Genomic DNA, 10673 nt, shown 5'->3' with positions numbered 1-10673 from the left:
TGCCGGGGGGAAACTTCCCCCCGTCAAATATCCCCCTCGCTTTCTCCACGGCGGCCTTGCTCTGCTCATCACGTGGGTCCGGAGAGCCACTCACACGCTCTGTTGGCTGTCGGTCAATCGCTCAAGGCCTCCGCCGCTTTGGAAGTCCCGAAAACGGGAAAGGGAAGATTCGAGTGTGAGGGGGCAAGGCCCAGACTTGTACGTAGTTCAACTACTCTACTCAAGTTACTAACTACTTTCCTGAGTAGATTAGTAGCTTGCAATTACATTTTTATTTCGGTAATTAGTAGTTTACTTTAATCATTTTTTTCTGGATAAATTCTACTCAAATTACAAGTTACTTTCGAATTTTAGTGGTTGTTTTGCCTACCAACAAATATTCCTGCACAAAAGAGATAAGATGGAAGATCAGCTGATATTTGCAAAGAGGGAGAAGCATGTGGCGTAGGAAAGGGGGGGGGGGGGGAGGAGAAAATGGGTTTGAGAGTACGAAACCCCCCAAACTTTTCCCGAGCCCACTCTCTGCAACACTGCTACGAGGCGCGGGAAGCGAACAGGCACGACGCAAGAGAGATCGAGTAACTGCGGGATTAGCGCCGAAGATTGGCGTTTCTTCGTGTCCCGAACCTCAGAAAGACTTGACCCATTCCAAGAAAGGGCTGGTTCCCGCTTCTCCCCAACGTAGAACCTCTCGCCCACTACAGGAGGTGCACACACTGCATCCTTACTCAAAGGAGGCAACAAAATGCAGCACCTGCTCTGAAACTCATCTGGTGCTCCCGTAGTTCGTGCTGTACTCGAAGAATCGCGTGCTAAAGGGCAACGCAAAGCGGACCTCTTTTCCGTTGCCTTTTATCCCAAAACATTAAATATGCAGATCTTCGAAGATTTGAATTGTTCGAGAAGCCTTAGTAATTCCTCCAACGTTTTTACATAAAAAATTATAAACAAGTAGTGTTGGGAAGTACTCCAAGTACATGGTACGTAAAGTACTACTGTTTAGAAAACTTGCACCTTACTTAAGGTCAGTGTTGGACAAAATACTCGACAAAACTATTTAAGTTAAGTTACTAAATACCTGTCTCTTAAAGTATTTAAGATACTACACAAGTTAATTTCACTCTAAAGTATCTTGAGTAGGATACAAATACTTAGAAATATAATTCAATTACTTTTGAAGATACTTCCGCATTCCGTACTTTAAATCGACGTCAGTGGCAACGACAATTATACAGTTGCGCAAATCTGGTTTACCAGAATGGTTTATTAGCACAAACAACAGAAAACGAAAAAAAAAACACATCATAGGGCTATTTTATGCAGTCCAACTATAAGGAGCAGGATATTGTCATAACTGACAAAAGATGAGGCGGCGAATAACTGAAGAAACTAAACGTTTAATGGGGCGAACTTGTACCCAAAATAAAATAGAGAAAGGCTAGCGTCGCAGGCGTCGATGTCGGCGAAACAGTAGGATCGAGCGCTGGGACAAGACTGACACCGAACCAACAAAAGAAAAAATTGACTTGCTTTTGTATGTTTATACAGCCTTGATGATGGTACGCCTCAACGGATGACCGGTCGCTTAGCTGTAGATAAGAAATTTAGCCAGTGCAGTACAACCGCTAACCTGGGGGTTTTAACGCGCATCACGCAGTAGTGACTACACGAACGCGTGCCGGTGCGAACCTCATCCAGATCGAAAGGTGCCGGGGCGGTGGGGATCGAACCAAGGAGGTTCCCAGCGCAAGCTTTCGCTACCGCAACGTGGAGCACCTTTTGCACCCGCGAGGGTTTCTCGAACATTCGGCGTAGAACGTTCCTGGTGTAGAATAATCGTAACTCGATCACATTGCAAGGTTCCCGAATTTATGAGAATGTCAAGTTGAAAGAATAAATAAAAGAGGAGTCCGCTCCCTAGAATCGAACCCGGAGGATCCTCGCGAGAGGCAAGCGCGGTAACCATTCGGCCTCGCGCTCACTCGGCGACGCGCGTGGCAATATCGCTGATACAAGTTACAAAACATTTCTGGGACAGAAATAAAGAGGTCGCTTGAACTATAGTGACATCACTGAATATCACATCATGCCAACGTTACTAGATTACCTCAGTTGTGGAACTCAAGCGGAAGGGGGTACCCCCTCACTCACTTCAATCCACCAAGTGTCGTTCGAAGCGCCATCTAGAGTTTCGTTTCATAACTGTGCGTTCCAAAGAGCAGAGATGAAGCGCCATCTAGACGCCGTGCTTCGAAACGTACGTAGCGATCCCAGCGATCCCGACCCGATTTCACCGTGCCCGATTCCCATAGAATACGCTGCAGTTACCAAAGCAGCCGTCCGGCGGCGCGTCGAGCGACGCTTGGCGTGTCGTGGTGAGTGAGGGGGGGGGGGGGGGGGGGGGGTACTGTTCGTGCATGCAGCGTCTATGAGCAGTTCCGTAACTGAGGTAATCTAATAACGCTGCATCATGCGGCGCACCTTAGACGCATCGTTTAATTACAATCCATATTCCCTATATGAGGAGTTCACTATTCGCGACTCCAGCGACCTATAGAGGACGCCACTATTGGGCAAATATGGCGGTCGAATCCAGGTCGTGCTGTGTCATGTGCCAGCTCAACATACAACGCTGCGGCCCCAGCAGGTAAGCATTGGACTTGTAGTTGGTTCTCCCGCGTTTTATGTTCCACGTTTCGAACCTGCGACGATGTGTTGCGGTAAGCGAACTTCCAGAGGCTTGACTTTCTTTGAGGAGACGAGGAAATGACTGCCCACTGTCCTTCCACGGTGCTTATGAACGTCGATAAATGCAGAATGTCTGGCTCACACGGTTACATAGGTCGCGTGCAAAGCAACCTGGGTCACGAGGCGATACTACGGTTACGACATGGTCACCGGTAGAACTGTTCTGTTCCGCAAACCACCGACAACATGTAAACACGGAAGCCAGAAGAGACAAGCAGAAATCGCGAAGGGACCTGTTCCGGCCAGTTTAGTGTTTTCCCGCTAGGTGCCATTCGTTTTGCTGGGGGCGCTTTGTTGGGATTTTGAGAGGTCATCCAGCTTTTAGTTCATTTCCTGTCAAGTTCTCCGTCTATCAATGTTCGCTTAGAGAGATTGTTCGCGAGAGCACTAAGTGCCGGACTGACGACAAAAAGAAAAACAAAAGGATGCCTAGACGTTTTGCCGTAGTGGGGTCAAATATACAACAAGCAAAACAAGAATGTTTCTTTTAACCTGTCCACTCCCCTTCTTTTTTATTTGTTATTTTATTGACATTCAAGTCTGCATTGTTGTCGTAGGTCGTCTCCCGGTCTGTGTCGCGCCTCAGTGTGGCATTCAATCCTAACTTCCGTAAAACCAGCCCTTTTGTTTGATGATTTTTTGGGGGAAACTCTGGGAACTTAAATGCACCTTTGGGAAAGCGAGGGGAAAAACCTTGATTGTACGAACTTTGGGCTGAATTATGAATCACAATCGGCAAAAAAACGATGTTTTTTTACGAGCTCAACCAAAGGGGTACCTTAGCTCACCGAAGGGGTTCCCCACCTTAGCTAATCGGAGCTAGCAACAGGATTTGGTTCCTCAAAAGAATGTTCACGTTTGCATGGAGCCACGCCGACGCCACTTCACACCGAAAAACTCGGAAAATGGCGAGATGTCAAAAATGTATTTGAGATAATGAATACAAGATACTCGGAAATTTATTTAGAATAGAGTATTAACTGCTCGCGATAAAAAAGTATTTGCAACATACCAAGATACTTCGAAAAGTATCTTGAGTAGATTATTTATTATACAGTATCTTCAGTAGATTATTTGAGATAGGCACAAGTCTGCTTGAGGTACATTCTCTGGGCATGTACTTGTACTTTCCGAGGAAAGTAAAACTCCCGACTTCAATGTACATTCCCCAAATTTGAAAACAAGAAAATGGCTTACTGTCGTGTGAAAACGCGCTCTTTCAAGACGTCATTTGGTCATTTCTCTGAGTGAAGTAACGGCGGCTGTAAGACCGACACAAATAAGCGGATTATAGGTTGATTGTGTCAAATAGCTCGTCAGCGAGAGTAAAACAACTACTCTGTGGCGACTTGACTTTATACAATATTTGCTGCCATTTCCGTGAAAAACTTATGCACCTCCGATTACCTCTGGAGCAATGCGTACCAGATAAAAAACACTATATCGGGAATGAAAGGGCATGATGAAAGATTCTGTTAAAAGTACTTTTACTTTACCTTGAAATATATTGTATTTATAGTAAGTTACTTCAAGTGCATTGCACCCGGTGTACTTACCTCTTTCTTGAAGTACATAACCTCTGATTTACTTTGTACTTTGCTTCAAGTACTTTTAGATATACTTTACGCAACACTGTAAACAAGCAAACACTGTCTAAAAATCAAGCTCAGGCAGTGCTACACCTCAAAGTAGAAATTACACATTTGCGGCTCATCATTGACCAAACAAATAAGAAAGTACAAAACAATTAGGCACGCAGAATCAGAACCAGCTATTAAAGCGTTTCTTTGAAAAAACAATCTGATCCATATTTGGCTAGCACGATTTCGCTAACGCATCAAAACCTATGTACTTTCTTTTTACGATAAAAACATATAAAAGTAACGTCAAAACTAATTCGCAACTTTTTTACGGTAATTTGTAATTTTCTCAATTACTTTCCATTTGAGTAATTTCTACTCTACTCAAATTACTTTTCAGGCCACTACTCAGTAACTTAACTTAAAGGGCAACTCCGCTTCATTTTTGGTTGTGAAAAAACAATGCAGTCCTCTTCAGTATCGCCTAGGGAGACTACACGTGAAATGTTACGACACAGTTCTGTCTAAATGTTTCTTAAACGGTCCGGCAAACTTTGCAACTCGCCAAGTTGCCGAAATCGGCTGACTTGAGTGGGCGAATTCAGGCGCAACCAACAGCGCAGTCAAGGCTACGGCATGGGCGGAGCCAACATTGAGCTAAACGTCATTATCATGGCCCCCTTTTGCTTGTTTTCACTTCTCCGGGCGAGCGTAGCGCATGACGTCAGCAACGTTGCCTCTCGGCGCTCAGCGGTGTCCACGTGATTGGTGTAACGCGCCTGCGCAGCGCGTTTCTTGGGAGCCGTCCGGCCGCCCGCCGTGGTCCCGCCGCTACCGCCGTCTCACCGATTGTGATTATTGACTCTCGGAGTTTCGTACACACTACGGACACCACGTGCGCAGACTTATGCCGCAGTTGTGCAGACGTCGTCGAATGCCGTAGACACCAAAACGCGGCGAAGAGTGCGATGCAGACGACACTCGCGCCTGCCACACGCCCGCCCCAATCCCGCCCGTCGTTCGGCCGAGGATCACGTGACATCTCGTACCACGTGATGGCCATGTACTTGGCAACCCGAGGCCACTGTTGCCGGGCGGAGCCGAAGTTTCGGTTTCGATTTCCGCTCGTGTTTAAAGTTAGATTTAAAAATATATATCCCATTTTTCGCGAAGCAAACGACGTAATGTGTTTTACTAGGGCTTTTTAATTCGAAATCAATCATTATCCCGAAATCTTCGGAATTGAGCGGAGTTGCCCTTTAATTTCTTTTTTTTTTTAGTAATTTGTACATGTCTGGGGCAAGCCAGGCGAGCGCGCGTTGTGTCCAAGGTCGTGTCATGTTCCAGCAGTTCTGTGGATTGGATCGGATTCCCGCGGCTCTTGTTCCCAACGTACCTCGCATAGACAAACAAACCTGGTTGGTGTGGAGTTTAATAAAATAAATGATATATTCTTAAGTTCTCAGTGTTTCTACATACATGGAAAAGTCTCCCTGTTGCGCACTGCACCTTTTGTTTTGTTTTTTCGAGCTACGAACGGTGGATCTTGACAAAAAAAAAACCTGAGCCGTGGCGGCCGAAACGCGCGCTTCAACGTAGGAATCTCCCCAATCCACCCAAAGCCGGACCTCTTTGGCCTTCCTGCCGAGGTGACGGCGGTAGCAAGGTCGGCGACTTCGTGAGCCGCGGGAGATAGACAGGCATCAGGCACACCACTGGCAGGTGGCGTGTGACGTCAAGTCTGACGAGCACCGTCATCAAGAGAAAAGTGGAGGAGGCGAGGAGGGAAGTCGTGATTTTGGCTTGGCCGGTGCGCAAACCGACATTCGACCGACGACTACCGGACGCTTCAATTTTGACGATTTTTGCAGGAGTCGTGTGTCCTGACGATTTTTGTAGTCGCCTGTTTTGACAGGCCTTAACAGCGCTTCGTTCACCTCCCCAGTCTTTCCGTTCCGATGATCCTGGGAAGAGATTATTTTCTCCAAAACAGGGATCGTGATTCACGTGAGTAGCAGTGGCTACCGAAAGGGCACTTTCGCTCCTCTGAAACTTTTCTGCGAACCCCCAATAGCCGGATGCAGCCGTAGCTTCCACCATGGTACCTCGAAACTAGCGACGCTAGGTGCTGCGGCAGCCTCGCGAACTAGGTCTGGGTTGTAAAGTACTTGCAGATAGAGCCACGGTGTCACTAGAGCGAACAGCTATCATCATCGTCAGCCTGCTCACCTTTCTCCCCTTCTCCCCCCTCCCCCCCCCCCCCCCCTTTTCTCCCGCCTTTTTTTTTTTTTCTTTCTCTTTGTCGGCCATGATGCGTGTTGAGATTTGGCGTACGATACGTACATCTGTGGTTGCTGTATTTTTATCGATGCCTAACAACAAGCACACCGCACACAACCTCGCCAAGGAAACGTGAAAAATCACAAGATTGAATCAGACGCATTTTGTTTGAAGTTATTTCATGTTCTAAAAATGCCTAGCTATATACAGAATTGAGAGAATACTTACAAGAATACATAAACAATGAATAAATCATCTTTATGGTGAGATCAATAGCATAGATATATAAACATGTAACATGTGAAATCATGTGGAAATAATTGCGTTGACTGGCCATCTCGCCATTTTTAATTTTTATTTACATATTTTATATATTTACCTAATTATTACATACATCTTAAAACAATCAGTTTTTACGAATAACACATCTCATTTATTTAGGCTCTAACCTATTACATTCAATGAGATATTTGCACGACATCATAAATTACTGTTATACATCCTATAATACTGTACTAGTCATCATGCGAAAAAGCATCCTAAAACTCCAATGCACAGCATTCGATTTTTTTTTATACAGTGGATGAAATTTAATGATCGAGCTCTTCTATAGGATTGACTGAACCAGGTATACCCAGCAAAGTTACAAAAGAACATTTTCCTCCACAATGTTAAAATTTGGCTCTTCAAGGGACAAGTCAAGTGCGCCACTGTCAATGACAGGCAATGGTTCTGGCTGGTGGCTGGCTGCAGGGAGACGCCTCAATTCGACTAATAGTGTGGAAGTGGCTGATCCAGTTTTCTCTACTGAAAAGCTGAAACATCTTTCCGAGGAAAACGTGATATCGCACGTAATTTAAAATGGGAACATATTGCTATTGCTACCTACAAACACTAATTAAACATTTTAAAACCGGCTCACCCGGAGAGAAGAGAGCCTCCAGTACTGCATTCATCACCAGGACAGATGGGCACGCACTTTTCCAGAGTCGTGTCTTTCTTGAACTCCTGAAGGCAGATGCGGCGAAATGTTCGCCGCAAAGACGACGTTCGCGGAGGTTGCTCAGCGGCAGCAACTTGAACTCTGGGCGATTTGCATGGTAGATCCATTTACTGGCTCCATTTGAAAAAGAAAACGGAAAAGAATAAAAATAGCGCTCATAAGTTAACGCTTTCACCTCTTCTCTTTCAGTATCGTGCCTACGAAGTTTCTAGTCTCACCTGTCGTCCGTCGCAAAAGGGAAAAAAACTGCAGTCAGCGGTTTTTGTCGCATTCTTGCACCACATTGCTGCTCAGTAATGTCCATAGACAGCAGCCATCCCGCTGAACTGAAAGATGAACGAACCATCAAACGCGCAGACGCGCACCGGCGGAGGTTTCGGTTGCGTTCAAGCGTTTCGCGCAACCGAAACCTTCGCTGCCATAGTTGCCAGATTACCGCTAGTCCGGCGGGTGTTGAGGGAAAGGGAGAAGATTTCGACGAAGAGAGGGGAAGCAGGCGGAGGAGGAAATGTGTGAACAGAGAGAGAGGATATAAATAGAGGAGGACGAGGGGGGGGGGGGGGGGGGGGGGCGCCCTGCAGGGGAGCGTAGCGCGTTTTCTCTGCCGCCAGCGTCAGGTCGCTGGTGTCGTCGCTCGCGCCGTCCATTTAGATATTCTGCCTCCTGCTTTGAGGCGCTGGCGTCATTTGCGCGTTTTCTGGCGTCGCCGTAAAAACGAGCTCGCGCCGCGTACGCGGGAATTCGTTTAGATGACCCGTAATAATTACTTCCTTGGTTTATCTGCAGCGATAGGCTCAAGAATACCAATTGGTGCTTGCAAATAAACCCCAAGTTATTTTTATACATAATTACGAGTACTGCTTGAACTGGAGCGGGTGGCCCTGAAAAAGGGCCGTTTGCTGGGCGTGTTCAGGCACACGGATACCCTCCGGCCAATGGCTTCCGGAAGCCTGAGGAAGGGGTCTCCGCACCTGGTTCGGCCGTAGGTAGAATTACATTTGGCTTTTATGCAACGGTATACCCCCAATCTTTCAATTTCTCGCGCTTCAATGATTTCTCGAGTGAGTTTATTCGTTCTAATCACCTCGCACTTGTCGAAGACGGAATAAAGATAAACTCACTCGAGAAACCATTGAAGCGCGGGAAATTGGAAGATTGGGGGAAAACTGTGGGTCAGCGCTCCTTCACTATGTTTCTCCTATCAGGAATGTTGGTTTTTAGACACACAGTGACAGAGCGTGACGGTGGCTTTGGAGCACGCGGCATCCATGTCATGCATTTTCTCTTTGTTTGTTTGCTATGACGTTACAGTATTTATACTCGACGTTTGGATGAATAAACTTCAGTTGCAAGACAGCGCTTTGTTCGTCTACCTTTTTCAATAAACCTCAGTTGCAAGTCAGCGCTTTGTTCGTCTACCTTCTTGCTCTTGTACGTGTCCTTGCACTGTTACCCTATTGAAAATATTTCTAAAGGGCCCATCAGCCTTGAAGTATTATGGGACCTCACAGGCCTTCAAAACCCTTCAAAAATACCCTACAGAAAAACCCTTCAGGAATGCCCCATAGAAAAACCCTTTAGCTCCACAGCCCTTCAACCCGTCAGACCCTTTAGCCCATCACCCCTTTAGACGCGCAAATGACTGTGAACCATAAACAAAATGCAGTACTGCATTTTGTTTATGGTTCACAGTCATTTGCGCGTCTAAAGGGGTGATGGACGTCAGTTGTCCCTGTTTGATGTGATCTCTTTCGTCTACCGCTCCTTGCGCCGGGTTTGAACAAACGTTGCTTTTTATCACCTTTTTGAGTTATAATATGCATGTAAAACTAAATGTCTGCAATAAATTTTCAATAATGTTTTGAACGTTCAAAACATTATTGAAAATTTATTGCAGACATTTAGTTTTACATGCATATTATAACTCAAAAAGGTGATAAAAAGCAACGTTTGTTCAAACCCGGTGCAAGGAGCGGTAGACGAAAGAGATCACATCAAACAGGGACAACTGACGTCTTTATCACAAAGAAAAATATATTTCGAAGTACTCACAATGCCGCTGGGTATATTCCTGATGTGCGGTAGTTCAGCTAATAAAACCGGGCAGGTGCACCTCACGTACACATAGACAGTCTTAGTAAGCGCGTTTAGCGAAAACCACGAAGTCGCAAGCAGCACCCGCCGCCGTTGAGAAATCCCGAGCACAGTCACGGTTTCGTCCATGATGACAATACGCTGGCGTCTTCCGCGTATTTTTCGCCCGCTGGATGCTTCTGAAGTCGGACGGACGAAGAGGCGCAAAAACCAAGTCCGGACAGCGACCGTCATCCACCGTCTCAGGGCCCACAGCGCCATAATCCCGGTGAGCAGGCACAACATGTGGTGGGACGCTGACCCCGACTGCCAGGCTTTGCAGCGAGTAAGCCGACACCGGCCACCATCTCCTTGAATGCGCTGAACACGACGGCGCTCGAACGGTGCTGAAGGCGGCCAGCGCCGAACTATGGTGCACCTGCGGAACTAAGGAAGAATCCGAAGAGACCAAGGGGCGAGCCCTGAAAGCCATGCATGCTCACCTTGCTGGAGGAAATTGGTCCGCTCCAAAAATGCGCTGTCGTGGGCTAACCGGAACTGCCGTTCCATTAGTGTCATAGCAGAGAGGGTAAAAAGGGAAAAAAATGCCCTCCCCCTCTCGCCCGCAGGTCGTCTGCTCCGCCGAGTGGGCAGTACCTAGCATCCGGCTGGCGTACAAACTCTTTTTAAAATCGCGTCATTTTGGGAATTTCAAGCGCAGATGCGCAGATTTTTGTATGTTCGTTATCGTGTATTACTATGCTAGATAAAAAAAGACTAACATAGTCCAATTGCGCTGTTATCTGCGTGCAAATAAAAAAAAAATAGGGAAAACTGTGTCAGATTGGCCGGTCTCTCCGGCGAAAAGTGAATCCGGTGGCTGTACCTTTTTTACTATACAAAGTTCGTACTGGTGTAGGCCTTTAGCGACCATGAGTGGATGTCTGAAATAATAAATAAAAACGTGCTCTCCTGCCGCAATACACGCA

Source organism: Ixodes scapularis, unplaced genomic scaffold (assembly GCF_016920785.2).
Source record: "Ixodes scapularis isolate PalLabHiFi unplaced genomic scaffold, ASM1692078v2 PGA_scaffold9__187_contigs__length_104089568, whole genome shotgun sequence".
Classification (NCBI taxonomy): domain Eukaryota; kingdom Metazoa; phylum Arthropoda; class Arachnida; order Ixodida; family Ixodidae; genus Ixodes; species Ixodes scapularis.
This window is presented reverse-complemented; position numbering follows the sequence as displayed.